The sequence below is a fragment of the Diceros bicornis genome, chromosome 1 (assembly GCF_020826845.1).
Source record: "Diceros bicornis minor isolate mBicDic1 chromosome 1, mDicBic1.mat.cur, whole genome shotgun sequence".
Taxonomy (NCBI): domain Eukaryota; kingdom Metazoa; phylum Chordata; class Mammalia; order Perissodactyla; family Rhinocerotidae; genus Diceros; species Diceros bicornis.
Window position 1 is genome coordinate 85852703 of NC_080740.1, and position 17481 is coordinate 85870183.

The 17481-nt window shown below is 45.6% G+C and overlaps 1 protein-coding gene across 13 annotated transcripts in view; it reads right to left on the reverse strand.

The window, feature by feature from the left end:
• Window positions 1-10318: 10318 nt before the first annotated feature.
• FBXW11 (F-box and WD repeat domain containing 11) overlaps window positions 10319-17481 on the reverse strand; it is a 124195-nt gene continuing 117032 nt past the window's right edge. For all 13 annotated transcript variants that reach the window (XM_058545905.1, XM_058545968.1, XM_058545913.1 and 10 more), the window contains one exon: window positions 10319-12841. The gene's annotated coding sequence lies outside the window, so the exon portion shown is untranslated. The remainder of the gene's footprint in view (window positions 12842-17481) is intronic.

Here is a 17481-nt window from a genome sequence, read left to right on the forward strand (position 1 = left end):
CAGTATGGCTCATCCTAATTTCATTTGAGCATCCCTACATTTTTATGGCTACTTCAAAGAAGTCTCTTGAAGGCCAGGCGTAGGTGAAGCATTGTGCTACTACTGCGACTTAGAGATAAGTCAGACTCCAGTAGAGACCGCAGTGATGGGTGGTCTGGAGAAGCTGCTGCAGAAGGGGCGGTGTGGCTCTGGAATGCCAGCCTTCCTGGGAGCCCTCTCCTGCAATGGAGAATGGGGGCATTTGCCCCTGGAATCTTAGGACCTCCAAGTAATTTCAGGAGCATGCAGTGCCTACATATCGGTCAGTTATGTTGACCTTGTCAAAGTTTATTAAGGAGCTGGGCAGGGAGCGGGGGAAGGGAGCAGCCACACCTAAGTGCCCCCCTAAGGGAAATCGTCCCACCCAAGGCCGCTGTGCAGGGAAGGAAATTTAGGCTGTGCTTGAACAAGGGATGGCCACAGACTGGACAAAAGCTGGGCACCTGACTCAAGAGCAGCCCATCCATTGGCTGGTTGGTGACCTACCAGAAGGCTAGAACAAAAAAAACCCCAGCCAGCAGTTCCAAGCACTTGAGCTGAGCAGTCTCGGTTCCTCTGGGATTTAAACAGGAAAGTATGGAGTGAATCAGCAAGTTGGTGGCAGAAGAAGAAGATGCACAAGAAACAGAAGCTGACAGTGGAGCAACGGAGTGAAGATCCATGACCTCCCGCTGTGAAAGGAGCTGACAGCAAAAAGCCTGCCCAATTCCTGACCTCAGAGCACCCCCGGGCAGAGCCGGGAGTCGGGCCCCAGGCTGTTGACCCGGAGTCCTGGCTCCTAATCCGTGGGTCAGCACCGGGACCCCAGGATTCTACCGTTCTGCGAAGAAGCAGCGCCAGCCGACCTCGCCCCAGGAGAGGCATGGTTTCAGAGCCCCAGTCAGGAGACCCAGGACCTCGGCAGTGATAGTCAGTGTCCCCATGCTGCTGGCACAGCCTGGCCTTTAGCACGAAGCCTCTTCACCTCCAAAGGCACCTTTGCAGTCCAGGACCCTCGGACTTCGCAGTTTCCTCTCTTCCCAGGGAGACTCTGCAGTCATGACGCATTCTGGCTCAAGTCACACCCAGCGGTTTGACACGGCTGTTCCAGAAATCACATGGAGGGCGTTGCAAAAACATAATAATACAAAACCTTGTTCCTGGAATAACAATGCCACAGTGCTCTTGTCTTGAGGGTTGGGGGGCTTTTGGGGGGATAGGCGGGGGGGTGATTAAGGTTAATTACTTGTCTTGAAAATGAAATTATGCTAACCAAGACTCTGGAGAGGGGGCCCACGTTGACTTCACTTGCCTGAATTCTGCTCCCCAGCCGACAGGGTTATGGTGGCGGCGGCGGCAGCAGAACTGTATCACACGCCCTTGAATTTTACCCCAGGCCTTAGGACCTAAGCAACAGTGAGCAACACCCTGGGTCGTGAGTGTAAGGGCCAGCTTGGTACAGCCACCGGCGGGAGATACGGCAGCCAGCCGGACCTCCTCTGCAGCAATCCCGGGACTCAAGTGTATGTCAGACCACCGAGCAAGACTTGGGTTCAGTCCACCACATTCTCTGAGCCCCCACTTGGTGCTACATGCTGCCCTCAGCGCTCCTACATGTAGGATCACATTTGTTCTCCCGTAACAAACAAGTCTCTTGACACATATTAAAGTTATAGAATAAGGCTGCATATGAAGCGAGAACGGAGGAAACCTCGCAGGCAACTTGAAATTCAGAATTTACCATTTTCTCTTCTCCTTTTCCCCTCGCATCTCTCTATACCTCCCGATAGTTATTTTAAGAGCAGAATCACGTGGATGACCAAGTGTCTGCATTTACACTTTTCTCTGGTCTCCCTCGACCGGCTCGGTGGCTCTCAAACTCTCAATTGGCTTAAGAATTGCAGCGCTGGGTCGTATAGCACACACCTTATGTACTGCATTGAATTCAGATTTTAAGGTTTTTCAAGAGTCTTTGACTCTATGGTTTTTTACCTGAAGTGCTCACTGTGGAATCTGAGTGCCACAAAAGGGGAGACTCCATTGTACCCTCAGTTCTGGAATCCACGGGTTTGTTCATTCAACACATTTATCAGTACCTGTGATGGGGGCTAGGGACACAGAGATGACCAAGGATGGGTCCTGGTGAGAAGGACATCAGAAGCCCTCTGGGACCCCAGGCTGGGCTGGCTTCACCTCATTTAATGCTCAGAGCAGGCCCAGGAGGGAGGAATAATTAGAAAGAAGTGCCTTGTCCTCGGTCACCTGACCAGTGAAGAGCAGAAATGAGATCTGAACCGAAACCCTCTGACCCCAAAGGCGGGCTCTTTACCTTCTATCCCCGTGGATCCTCAAAGGTGCACATTAATAGCTGCGACGCCAAGGAGAAGGGGCTAAGGCATGCGTGGAGTCCACAGGCTGGGGGACTGAGCTCCTGCTCAGGGGGTCGAGGAAGAGGGAACATTTGAGCTGAGCCTCCAAGAACGTGCAAAATCAGTCATTTCCCATGGGGAGGAGCACGCCTGGGGCAGGCGCAGTGGACACCAGGTTTGCCTGCCCGGCCTCTGTTCCACTTTCTTTTTTGACCTCAGCACCCAGATCTTGGGGATCTGCCTCCGTTCCTTTTTCAGTACATGTGGTTTGTGTGAAGTGGACCCCACCTCATGGCTCCTGGGTGGCCATATGACCCAGGCCCGGCCAATGAGAGCATCTCATTCCTCTAATCACAGGGATGGGTGTAAGGGTGGACACATGACCCAATTTGAGCAAGGAGACCTAATTCCAGGACTCTTTGGGCCTGCTGAAAAGAGAGATTTTACTCCACCAGAGACACTCAAACGGTAGGATGTGCTCCTGAGGTTGCTAGCAGCCACCTGGCCACCATGAGGGAAGAGAGCTTGCCTTCAAATGAGATCATAAGAGAAGAGCAGGACAAGGAGGTAGAGTGGGACTCAAGAGTTGATGACATAGTTTGAGCTCCCAGATCCAGCCATGCCTGAAGCCAATCCATTCCTGAGCTTATGTGTAATATGAGCCAATAAATGCCCTTCTTTTTATAAGCCAGTTTGAATTAGGCTTCTATCCTTGGATCAACAGAATGAGCAGAATAGAGGACTAGTAATACTAGTCTGAGAAGAGGTAGCTGCTGAGACTACACAAGACCTTGACATTACTGTTTAGCTGGGGATGCAGAAATCAAGATGACTTTGTAACCCCTTATTGAACACAATTCACAGATTGGTTGAGCAGAAGGCAGGATAATAGAATCTCAAGAGTTTTGGTGGATCTACTGTGGTTTAAACGCTCATTTTGGCAGGGCGACCGGGGCTCAGGGAGCTGAAGGACACAGCCCACAGGGACACAGAGAGCTCGTGGCTCCACAGAGAGCAGGGTGCTGAGGGAGCAGTCGTGGGAGAGGTCGGCGTGGATGTGTGGAGACGGGGAGGACCCGGATATCGGGCTGGAGGAGGAAGCAGAGGGGAAGGCACTCAGCCAGAGGCTGCGGCTGGGCAGGCCTGTGGAGCACCAGCTTCAGAGTCAGACAGAACCCGTCAGATCCTTGCTCTGCTGTCTTATTAGCAGAGTGATCGTGAAAGCCACCTCCTGTTCTGTGCCTCAGTGTCACTGTTTATAAAATGGGCTTCAGTCCTTCGCTGAACTGTGATTCTCTGAGCTCTGTGATTGCCACGCCCCAAAATGGCGTCTGAAGAAAACACACAAGGTCCCGGGCCTCAGGAAGGTTATGTTTCTGGTGAGGGCAGTCAGAAAATATACCATCTGTTTATCATCTGTCCGCCCACGTCATACTGTAGGGAGCTGGGATATTTGTCTGTTTTGTCACTGCCTAGGTCAGTGCCTGGCACATAGTAGGCCTTCAATAAATATGTCTTGAATAAATACGAGTAAACAAAGTAATAAAATGGTAAGTACGATAGGGTAAATAGAACAAAGGATACAATAGAGAGTGACATGGGGTCATTGAGATGACCTGGCCAGAGAAGGCTTCTTGGAGAAGAGAGTATTTGAGCTGAGACCTGAATGATGAGGAGGCAGCCATATGAATAGCTGGGGAAGATGCATGCTAGGCAGACGGAACAGCACATGCAAAGGCCCTGAGGCAGAAACAGAGAATGGGAAGAAAGCCACATAGCTGGCGTGGGAGTGACAGAGGGAAGCGTGATACAAATGACGTTGCAAAAATAAATAAATAAAATAAAAAATATAAAAAAATAAAATAAAATAAAAAAAGACAAATGACGTTGCAGAGGTAGGCAGGGGCTAGATCACTGCAGACCATAAGAAGGAGTTTGAACTTGATTCTAACGAAGCACAGTGGGCAGCCAGCAGAGAGTACTGGGCAGGGCAGTGACATGACCTGACTTACATGCTCAAGAGATGGCTCTGCCCACCGTTGGCAGATGGATTTGAGCAGGAAAGACAATAGTGTATGTGACACACAGCATCTGGCACACAGTAGGTGCTCAATGAACAAGAAGCATCCATCACTGCCCCTGGTGCCACATCCACAGAGGCCTGCCAATGTCCGCTCCAGGCCAAGAAACGCTCTTTGTCCTCTGGGTCCAGGCTCCTCTAGCTGCCCTCCATGTACTGTGATGGTCACACAGACTAAGCTTTGGGGGGGAAATCCTCTCCCCATTTTGGTCACAGTACCAACCCAGGAGCGATGGCGGGGAGGTGTGGGGTGGGGGCTGCGGGTGGGGTGGGAGCCTTCTGTTACATGTTGAGTTGCTCCCAACATACTTCTCAAACATGCGTTTGCTTCTGCCCAGTCTCCTCCGTAAGAGACACGCTCTCGATGTGTTTTGAAAAATATTCCATATGCTAATGGAATGTCACCATCTGCCAAAGAAGGCAGAGCTGTTTTTAAAGGAAAAACTATTACAGAAATGAGGTATTCACGGAGGGGCACTAAAGAGCCCAGCGTCACTGACCTGAGGCTGACCTGGGCCGCCTCGTGTTACCAACATGAAAAGGGAGTGAGAAAACCTGAGGCCAATTAACTTCTCTCTCCCCTCACTCTCTCCCTCCCTCTCTTTTTCCCCTCCCCTTCTTGGAGACATGATGAAATTTCCTGAAACAAAAACTCGCAGCCCGTTCTATAAAATGCTTTCGCCTCTGGTGGAAAAAGCCCCGATGGTCCCTTTTATCTCCTCATTCCTGAGGCGCAGACCTGGCCCCCGTGTGTTTGCGCAGATGGGCTGCAGGGAACATTCCCAAGGCCGAGGCGAGGGCGGGAAGGGCCCCCGGGCGCCTGGTCGCCGCTGCCGCCAGAGCCCCCGCCACCCGGCCCTGCGGCGCTCCTGGAAGGAGCGGGCAGCGGGATTAGGTGTCCCGCGGCGTGGTTACCGGACAGGCATTGTTCCCCGGGAGGCCCGGGCAGCTCGGAGGCAAGTGTTTGGAAAAGAGGGTTTGCCAGGTTCCCAGAGCGTCGCCCGGGCCTGCCAAGACCGCTGGTTACCTCGCCCCTACCTCTCCGCGGCTCCGCCAACGCCTGTGTCGCCGGCTTGTCCTCCTGTGCCCTCGGCCTCCATGCGATGTTCTTCCCGATTCAGCGCCAGGCCTCTTCCTGCGAAGGCACCCCTCGCCTCTCTCTTCCAGACAGCCCAGGTCAGCTCCACTGGAGTCTCCCGGGCACCCGCGAGGTCCACATCCCAAGGCATCCCCTTCCCCGGCCTCAACCTGCCCCCTCCTCCCCTCGTCTGGGACACCAAGTGGCCCTCCAGCCGGTTTGGTCCAGGGGCATTCCCACCTCAAGGCCTTTGCGGCTCTGTCCCCTCAGCCTTGGCTGGCTCCTGCTTGTAGCTGGGGTTTTGGCTGCAATGACCCCAGGCCACTGCAACCCGCTGTCCAGTGTAATCTCTTCACAGCACTGACCACAATCTGAATTCATCCTGTGAATTCATGCAATCACATTGTCGATTTCTTCTGGAATGTAAGCTTCCTGAGGGCAGGGATGGTGTCTCCTTTCCATGACAGCCCCACCTCATGGCGCACAGGAGACACACACTGAACAGGGACCCCACAGTCAGCCCCTGCTCCCCCTCAACCAGTCCCCAGGGTTTCTATCCCCTCAACACGCCTCAGAACCACCCTCTCTCACCCGCTCCGTGCTCTGCCTTATCGGAGACCTCAACATTTCTCTCCTGAACCTCGGCACTAGCCTTCTAACTGGCCACTCCCAGCTTAAAACCCATCGGTGGCTGCCCACTGCCACCAGCATAGAGCCCCCTCTCCTCAGCGTGGCCCACGGGGCTGGCCACAGCCAGGCCCCTGGCATCCACCCCTCCCATCCAGCTCCTTGCACTCCACCACGCTCTGTGCATTGTTGAAGGCATACCGTGCACATTTATTAATGACCAAAGAACGTACGCCAGGGACATGCCAGGGGAAGGAAAAGAAGATGTGCAGAGGGTCTCTTAATGCAAGGGGGCTGCACAGCAGGAGGCCGGGCCCCTCAGGGAGAGTCTGCTGGCATGGCGGTAACCAGGGAGCATGGAGAGAGAGAGGCGAGGGCAGCGTGGCAAGCGGTCAGCTGTAGTGGCCAAGGCACACTGGGATTGAAGCTAAGCCCGGCTGCTCCCGAGCAAGACAGACCCAAGCCTCGGTTTCTTTGGCTGTAAGATGGAAATAATATACACCGCAGGGGGTCATTGTGAGGGCGAGCGTATGCAGAAAGCCCTCACCAGCAGGCCTGGCTCTCACTAAATGGTGGGTATTTTTCCTTTGGTTGTTGGTGTAGGTGGTGTTCACCACCCTCTTCCCCACATCACCCACCACCCCCAGCCCCACCACCTACACAACACCTACACAAACACTGAGGACATGAGATTCTCCCATCCCCTTTGGAGACACTACAGTTTGCTGAGAATACTAGCATGTTTAGGTCTCATTCTCTTGCCAGAAATACTTCTGGGGATATGATAGGTGGACTATCTGTAAAGCTGAATTATTCTAACAACAAAATTAACAAAAATAACTTGGTGTAAATACTATTCACCTGGTCCTTCTCCCTCTCTTCCACCCACTGAACAGCCCAGGCCCTGGTTACAACTCAAGTCCTCAGTGAGGACTGTCAGCCTTCTTCCAAGTGTCAGCTCTTGTATTTCCCCTCAAGAGGCCCAGACAGGCCTCAGGCTGCCTGAGCACAGTTCACTTTGTCTCATCTCATGCTATCCCAAACCCAGCCCTTATACCTTTCTCTGCTCTGGACATTCTGCACCATCTGTTTAAATGCCACAGTTGAAGCCACCAAAAAGAGCCGGCACTGGAGTCCTATTATATACCAGGCACTGCGCTAGGCTCTTTAGATTATGTCATTCAATCCTTACAGTGGTCTTAAAATATCGTCTCCACTTCCCAGGTGAGGAAGCTCAGGTTCAGGGCAGGGAATGCCCTTGCCAGTGAGGTGGCAGAGCTCCAATCCTGAGCTGGGTCTGCTGGCCCCCAACCTCATGCGCTTTCCTCTCTGCTGTCCTGTAGACAAGTGACCCCGGAGGGATGGTCTCAGTCAAGATCCAAAGGCTGTGATGTCCTAAGAGTGTTCCCTCCCAAACCTCAGAGCTGCAGGGTATTTGGGAGTTCAAACACAGCCCGAGATTGGAAAGGTCTGTTGGAACCAAAAGGTGGTGAAGGGTGGAGGGAGCTTAAGCTGTCCTCACTGAGGTCTCAGCAGAAGGCCAGCTTTAAGCTGTTCCTAAGGCATGCCTCACCACAGATCAAGTCTTTGGCTTTGTCACTCCCAGGTTCTCCCACACCAGCCCAACAGTAACATACCCACTCTGAGAAATACAAGTCAGCAGTTCCTGGAGACAGGATGAGTAGATGGCCACCAAGTTGAAAGCAAGGGAACAATATGATTCCATTTATAGGATTCTGCTTTCCAGGTTGCCCTGCACGCACAGAGAAAACGTTACTTACGATCCGCCCTACAATTCTGTCACATGGCTACACATAACCAAGAAACATTTTAAAACCCTGAATTAGGATTTCAGTGCATTGGGTGTGTGGGGCCCATCGCCCCGTCTTTGGGTTGGTCCACACATGAAGACGGCCACGTTGCCAGTCACCCCACAGATGTGTACTGAGTGCCGACGAGGTGTCAGACCCAGCTTTGAGTAACCAACAAGCAAGGGTTCAGATACTTGGAGCTCCCAAAGCCTTCTCCAGCTGGAAGGCCAAGTCGATCTTAGGCCCAAACCCTGCTTTGGTCTAACATGAGCTCAATCCCAGCACAAGAGCAGGCAGCTGGTCTCGACGCTCGCAACGTGACTGAAGAGCGTGCCTGCCAGCCCTCGGCTCCTTCCTCCTCCTCCTCCTCCTGTCTTTTCAATACCTCTCTTTTTTGGTTATTTTTCATAAACAAACGTATTGAATTATTACTGTGTGCTGGTCACTTTGCCACAAAACCTATCATTTAATTTGTCCCTTTTCTCTGGAATCTCTTCCGTTCTTCAAGAGTTCAGTCTCCAAACTTGGACACAATGCTTCAACAGGTCACTGCCAAAAATGCTTAAAATCACATTAGTTCAGAGACGGCAAACTGGTGCTCCAGTGACTGACTTAAAAAAAAATTCCCAACTTTCATAAATTGGGTCTCTACGTAATCTGGATTTTCTTGAAGATTTAGACCTGGCATCACTGGGTCTGCATTCCTGCAAGGCAGCAGGTTGTCCGGGGCTGGGGTGTGTGCCCTCCAAGACTTGAGCTAGTGAAACCTTCTTTTATACATAGGGAAGCTAACACCCAAAAGAGGGTATAGCCACACAGCTAATTAGGAACAGGACTACCACCCAGATGGCCCAACTTCTTTCTCCTTATTAACCGGAAAACAAATAGGCTGAAATGGCAAAGCACCACGCTAGTTTCTGATTATATATCCAAGGAGTCCTACAAACCCTCTCAGAATCTCCATAACATGGAACGCATTCATAGCTGTGAATTCCTTGCAGCAACACCTCACCTACCGAGGAATTTACTGAACGCCAGCTATGTGAGGGTAGGAGACGCCTAGAGAGGTGAAGGTCCAGTCCAGCACCTGAGGTTCTTCCCACTCTGCAGCAATGTTTGGGTTCAACATCTGCTGCTCGTTAACAATTAGCCCAAATCACCACGAAGAGTTGACCATGCTTAGCACAGGCAGGGATACAAAGGCCTGTGCAAGAGGATAGTCACTCTAGGAAAAGGCAAGAAAACACATAAAACTCTACCCTCAAGGAACTAGGTAAATAAATTACGGCACATCCTTATAACCAAATACTATGCAGCCATGAATAAGAATAAGGGAGAATTACACCTACTGACGTGGAATGGTCTCCTAAAGAATAGTGGATGAAAAAGCAAGGTGCAGCACAACACGTGGAGCATGCACGCTACTGTTGATGTCAGAGGAGAGGTGGGGCCACAGGCATATGTCTGTGTGTATATATACACACACACACATACACACCCCCTTCTATACACAGCGTATTATCTGTCGAAGGACATGCAAAAAACTTATTAACAATGATTGGGGGGCTGAGGGTCAAGGGTGAAAGGGAGAATCACTTTTTACTTTTCATGGTCTGTAAATTGGTTTTCTTAAGCAAATTACAAATATGCATATTAAAATATGCATATTACAAATATGCATATTACATATTTTAAAAACATTTTTTACAAGAAAAATGGTTGGGGCCAACACTGTATAGACATACTCTTATTTCACCCTCAAAGTCCCCATTACCAATTCGGATGACTAGTGGGGGAAAATCTAGTTATCTGGAAAACTCTACTATTCAGGACTTCTGAGCAGAACGCTGCATATACTCACTGCACCGTCTCTGCTTTAGAGTCACCCGCGCTGTGCGACTCTGCAGACATGAAAACTGAACCATTTCTTGCCTGCTGCATGGGGGGTGGGCTGCAGACGCACTTCTCACACCCCTACCCCCTCCCTTCCTCAAGTACCAGAGGATCCACTCACACCCCAGGCCACTTGGGACATTTAAGGGGCCACTTTCACATGTTTACAGTAACTTCTGAACAATTCAGTACGTGGAGGAAGCGGATTTGCTGGCAGAAGTCTGAACTAGCCCTCAGCTCCACAGGCTCAAGCTAGCTTTCAGAGAAAACCCAAGGCGTGCATTGGCATTACCCCATACAAAGTTCTCAAAGGCCAAAAACAGTGTGCCCTCAACCTCATTTTACAGAACAGATGACTTTTCAAATCTACAAACTTTAATTGTATTTCACTGAACTACTGAGAGCACAAAACAGTTTTTTTGAAAAATTTCTTAACAGAGCATCAGAGTAATGCAACACTTTTATATTAAGAGTATTGGCTTTGAACTAGTAGGTGAAGTAACAATTGTATGAAGCCAGATTAGGTGTACTGCATAATACTCATACTTGATTTATTGACATTACTTAGCAATTTATTGGACAAAGGTCAAACTTTTTGTTTTTTATTAAGCACATTCCACAGTACAAAGCTGTCATGAATAATATCTGTACAATTTAACAGTTTCAATAGCTGTTCAGACACAAATTTATTTCAAACAGATAATTGGCAAACATAATTAATTACAAGTTAGAATTAGACTATCCCAGTGCTTTAAAACATTAATATAGCAGTAATTTACAGTTGCTCAATTATGGTTAGCAAAATAAAGTCCAGAGTACGACTGGGAATTACTACTATAATCCCAGAAAGTCACAATTCCTTGGGTACCAGAATCCCCTGCTATAATTTAGTAGGCACAATTCAAAGGTTGTGTGCATATTCCAAGGCCATGATCTCCCAAGGAATAAGAACTTCTATATTAAACATGCAAAAACAACAACAAAAAGTCCATTTGTTCAGAAGAATTGCTTCCTCCCTGCCCCACCCCACCCCCTGGGCTCTCCTAAGCAGTTTGACATTAAAGCTGTAAGATGAAGAGTGGGAAAAGTTAAACCACTTTCACAACCACTGTCAAGCTTACATCATCTACCTTATGGATGGTGATTTATTTTTTTACACTTTCAGACAACTTTTCAAAAATAGAAATTAATTTAGTAACGTGGGAGGGAAGGATGAATTCTTAAAAAAAGGAAAATAAAAAACTAAAAAGCAAAGTCAACCCAATAAACAAACCACATACACACGTTGATCCCCACACCGTTCTCAATGCCAAGGACAAACCAGAGCCCAGGGACCTTCCCTTTAGTAGTAGAGTGTGCTTCCACGGGAAGAGGTTTAACTAACAGAGGTTCTTATTGGTCCTTTCAAATGTTACTGACATTCCTTGATCTTTGGAAACAATGGCAAGGGGCAAATCAAAACCTCATATTGAACAAGGGAAAAGGAGTGCCCATCGGACGCCAAAGCACTTTCCATGCATGGTCAGCGTGATAGTGCCATTCACACATTCAGGCTGCGGAGCACTCAGGAGCTTGGATAACCTGCTGGGGCCACAGCAGCAGGTGACACCAGAGATGACAGGGATGGGATTCATGAGCTTGAGGCTTTGCACCACATAGGAGGTACCCTCCCACTCAAGACGGGCCTCTGAACCAGCCGACCTGGTATACAGGCTCCAACATACAGGCAGGCCCTGCTAACATCCTGGTAAAGCCAGGATGCATGAATTCTAGAGCCAGGAAACCCAGTCAATAGGGCCTTGTTCTTCCCTTCCCAGGGTTACTAACGCACAGAATAATGACCTTTGACAGTGAAGTCAAATGAATACTATGGGAAGTGAGCACTAGTACTCAGGAGTACTTATGAAGAAAAGAACAACAAAAATTTTAAGGTACCTCTCTATTGTATATACTCCACAACAAATAAAATATTTTGTATTAAACTTTAGAAATTACATTTTAAAACAAGATTCCCATTAAAAACACACACCACACAAACACACTGACAACAACAAAATAAAAACACCATATGAATACTGCAGGAAGGGTTCTAGGTAATCCACATCAACCCTGGTATCAGGTTTTTGAGCCCAGCCCATGGCTAAGTGCACACACACTCTGTATTAGTGTCTCAGGCACAGGGGCCCTGACTCCAGCAACCTTGAGGTTAAACTGTTATGTACATTATATCTACATGCGGATACAGTATTTTAAATTAGGAGGCAAGCACATGTGTAAAGGTGTTACTCTACCAAAGGAGATGGTTGGGGTACAGAGAACAGTTAATAAAAGAAAATAGCTATATTACCTGTTGGGAGATAATATAACCTGGCTTATAGTTCTTTAAATTAAAAGAAACTGGTACAGAAAGTGTAATCCAAAAAATATTACTAAAACAATCCAGAGAAATTTTTCCATTGTCCAACATGTTCCTAACACAAGTCAGAATTCATAATGACTTGGACGGTCAAAAGGAGAATGCTAACTTCTGAAAAGGAAAGCCCTGGACATTCTGGGTAGGTGTTTGGCACCCAAAATTTCACCGAAGAAGAATGCTGTTTCTTAATATCAGACCAAAGTGCAAAGCAATATAAATTAGAGGCCAAGTCTTCTCTTGACGGTCAATTTACTTCTGTGAAACAAACTGTACGTTCCTTTTATACGAACAATTTACATTTGAAGCACTAGATTTTTTTCACTGATGGGGACGGAAATAGGCTTCTGTTCTACTGGAAGTCGGTGAAGCTAAGGTATCCTTCTCAAAGTAGAGGCCGGAATCGGAGGTGAGAAATGTCGGTACTTGAAGAGTCAGGCTGCTTTGCATCTACCCAGCATCCAGAACCAATTCCAGCTTCATAACTCAGCTGTGAAGAACTCCCTTAGGCATTTGGTAGCCACGTAGCCAGTAGTTCAAGACTAAGAAACCCTGAAAAAAAAAGAGAAAAAAAACAAACGGAGTGAGGACGGATACTCTGGATAGACATGGACATATACACCACAGCCCATCCACAAAGACACGTACTTGTACACACGAACACACTACCGATTTTCAAATAGTCAGCATCAAAAACAGAAGCTGCAAGTTGTTTTGAGTGTACTATATACCAGGCATCATATTTCTTTAAACCTCACAACAACCCTATAAGGTAGAAACTATTATACTCACTTCATAAATAAGAGAACTAAGGCTCAGAAACATTGTTTAGTTCAAAGCATTAGCCATTAAGTGACAGAGAGGAGATTCAAAGAGATGACTGACCCTATAACCTATCTTCTTTCAGTGCTGCTGCTAAAAATTATGCATATATCAAAATATGCTTAATGTTAGATTTTATATTTAGCATCATCTTTCATGACATCCAGAGCCTACAAGGGCCTCATCCACCCGAGAGCCCTCATCTGTCATCGTGAAACAAAAATATGCAAAAGCTAGTAAATAAAGTATCCCTTCTAAATAGAATGCTAATAATCAGAAATTACTTCTTTTTGAAATAAATCGTTTCTAAAAGGACAACACAGTGTAGAGGGAAAGACTACTGAATGTTCCATGTTTTTTTGACCATGACCTTGAGTCAGGAACACATTTTAATCACAATCTCTACATTCATCTGTGTATATAAATATGTGTACACACACACACACACACCCCTAGGCAAATAATCATAAAAAAATACTTTATCATTACTCTGTACAATGCAGGCTGACATTTTCTATTCAAAATTTCATCAAAACAAAGTGAAAATCCATTACAATGATTTCACAATCACTAATCGGTCACAACCCTTTCCAAATACCACACTAAACCATTGGCCTAGAAGATCTAAAAGTCGCCTTTAGGTCTAAATGTCTATGGCAAAAAAAGAAAAGAGACAGATTTTTTTAAAGCTTATATGCTTTTTTAAAGGCAACTTTCCTAAAAGGTTGTCGATTTTCATAAAGATCAAGAATCTTAGTAAACCTTCTCAGTAAGTTCAAGAAAGGTTTAATTTCATTTGCCACTGTTTTCCCATGAAGGAAATTTAAGAGTACCTGAATTATTTTAAAAATATTAACACAAAGAGATAAAAAGTAGGCACTCTCAAACACTGCTGGTGGTAATGTAAACTGATTTAACTCTTCTGGAGGGCAACATAACTCTATGTTATCAAAAATCTTTAAACATCATACCTTTTAACCCAGATACTGCAGACATTTCTAGAATTCTACACAAAAGTAATAAAGGGTTAGGCAAAGATTAAGCTAAAAGAATGATCACAGCAATGTGTTCTATAACAGTTAAAAGCTTGGGGCGGGGGGCCACAAATACACAACAACAGGGTATATCCAAACAACTGAGTATTACTTTGCCATTAAGAACGATAATTTAGACAAATGTTGACATGCAGCAATTTCACAATAAAGGAAAAAGAGGCACTTTAAAAACATGTACAGTTATCAACCATAATTTTAAAAAGCCTGGAAGGATATATACAAAGGAATTAACAATGGTGCACCATGAGTAGGAGTTTATTTTCTTCTTCTGGCTTATCTACTTTTTCTTATTTCCTAATAATGATCTTATATTGTCTTGTAATAAAAAAGAGAGCTACTGCATATATAGCTCTTAGGAGTTATTAATTAAAAAAAACGACTTGGCAAATAAATCTATTGCTAAATTCCTGATCTAGAAATACTCTTACCTTATATTTTAGGGGTGAATATTTTACTGCAAGGTTAAATCATCATTAGGGTAGTGTTTCTTATTATGCATAAATCTTACAGTATCACATGGTAATAATTTTTTTCATGTTACAATAAATGAAAAGAATTTGGAAAAGAGCAATAAAATCTATAAAGTTGACTGCCAAGGTTGTCAAAAGTAATTCACTTTGAAGAGACAAACACATTTGAGGTTTCACTGCTTATGCTGCTTAAAAAGCAGATAAGATTTTTCCACTGATTTATAATTGTGGATCATAACAAGGCAGTTGTTCTTACGTTCCCAAAGCGGGGGGCGGGGGGAGCCTGGAAGAAGTAACACCACAGTTTCCTTTCCAACCACAGCCGATGAGAGAAATAGCATTGGTGATCATTATTTCATTTCTCAACCAAAGAAATCTTGTTTCAGGGCACTTTTAAATAATATACAAAACTTGACCAATTTGTGAAAGTTTACTATGTTCCATAATTCATCTATTATATACGCTAGAGGGGGACCATGGATGTCTTGGATTTTTTCATGTGCCTCTTTAAACAGAGTGTAAAGACACAAAAACGTATCAAAAATACAAAAGAGGTACACTTAAGTTGTTCTATGATAACCTACTCCCCTGAGCCTATTCCCTCCGGAAGTTCAGCTATAGCTGTAGTTGTCCATGTTCTATTTTATGTGCTTCGCTTACATGGAAAAATAAAAGCAGAGGTGGGATGCAGCTAAAGCAACACACAGAGGGAAATGAATAGCTTAGAAAAGAAAAAGTTAAGGATGGAATAAATATAACAAAAGATGTGCAAGACTTCTACACTAAAAACTGCAAAACACTGATTGAGTGAAACTGAAGAAGACCTAAATAATACCAAGATATACTGTATTTATGGATTAGAAGACTCAACATTTGTTAAGATGGAAATTCTCCCCCAAATGATCTGTAGATTCAATGCAGTGCTAATCATAATCCTAGCAGTCATCTTCACAGAATTTGGCAATTTCATTCAAAAGTGAACATGAAAACCTAAAGGACCTAGAACAGTCAAAACAATTTCTTAAAAAGTTGAAATATTTATTACACAATGTGGTATTGGCGAAAGAATAGACACATAGATCGTGGAATAGAACAGAATACAGAAACAGACCCACAAATAAGTGGTCAATTGATTTTTTTGACAAAGGTGCGAAAGCAATTCAATGGGAAAAGGAAAGTCTTTTAATTGGGCTGGAACAATTAGATAATTGTATAAAAAACAAGAACAATGACATTCTTACCTAATACCATACACAAAAATTAACTATAAATGGATCAAAGACCTAAATGTAAAAGTTAAAAATATAAAACTTCTAAAACTATGCCAGTCCAAAAACAGTAGTCACTAGCTACATGTAGCTATTTAAATTTAGGTTTAAATAAAGCATAATTAAATGTGATTAAAAATCCAATTAAATTCAATTAAAATGTAATAAAAAATTCAGTTCCCAAGTCACAGTGGCCACAGTGCAGCTGTGCAGAGCTCGATAGTCACCTGTGGCTAGTGACTACCACAGTGGACAGTGCAGCTGCAGAAAACGTAAACTAATCTAGTGATCGAAACAGGTCAGTGCCTGCCAAGGCTGTGAGGGGGGCTGGCTTTGACTATAAAGGTGACACAAGGCAATTTTAGGGGTGATAGAAACATTCTTATCTTGATTGTGGAGGTAGTTGCAGGGGTGTATTCGTTTGTAAAAAGTTATCAAACAGTACACTTTAAATGGGTACAATCTATTTCACACAAATCATACCTCAGTAAAGTTGATTAAAAAACCAACAATAGGGGCATAGCGAAGGAAAGGGAGCAGGGCAGAGGGAGATGTGTATATCTAGGTACCTTCTATGTAGGGTATATATCTAGTACCTGACTATGCCAGTTTAGACAATTTATTCCAATTTTTTACTGAGTTATTATCTTTATGTTTGCCAAAGGTGACAGCATGAATACACTGTAGTTACACATACATTTCTTTATTTATGGGCAAATTCTTGTGTGGCCAAGGAGAAAGGGCACAAATGTGTCATGCTGGCCCTGGGTGTCATTTGCCCAACAAACATCAATGAGCGCTTCTAATACACCGGGTACCCTAGTAGACACTGGGCTTCCACAATAAAAGGGGCTCCACAGCCTTGTGAGGAAGACAGGCATGCAAACCATTTCAATACCAAATAACAAAGTCAGATGAGGTAAAAGGGCGGGAGTGGAGTGGGGGTGTCCACCAGCAGGGGGAGGGAGGTGGTGGAAGTCCACATTACTAAACTGCCATTAGGGAAATTAAACAGAATTCAGTCTGGCTGGAGCACTGGACTTCTGTGGGGGAGTAATGGGAGACTGGGGCAGGGAGGAGGGAGGGTAGAGAAGACAGAAGGTAATCGCTACATAGTTAAGGCTTGATCCTGAAGACAACGGGGAGCCAGCGAGGCAGAGGATGGCAGAGGCGGCGCAGGTGACCCTAGTTGGTAGCAGGATGGAGAGCGGGCTGAAGAGAGACAGGAAAGACCAGGAGGAAAACCAGTTGTCATTTGGGTCCATTCCTCCTTCCTTATAGTTTCCTTAGGCTTTTTAGGAAGGGAAGTTGAGGGTGGAAAGAGTGATCATTCAAGAAACCCTTGCTTTCTTCCTCTGTAATTCCCTATAATGTCCATCTTAAGACTCCATTCAATAAATGTAAAAATTCTGCCATATAGATTCTTCAACTGACTTATGAAGAATCTATCCAGAGAGAAAGCAGCAAGGGAGACGGTGACTATCACAAGAGTCAGTATGAATATACTTGAGAACAAGAATAGCAACTATACCTGTGGCTTACAGGTCACTACTGTGGCTCCCCTCTCACACTCAGGC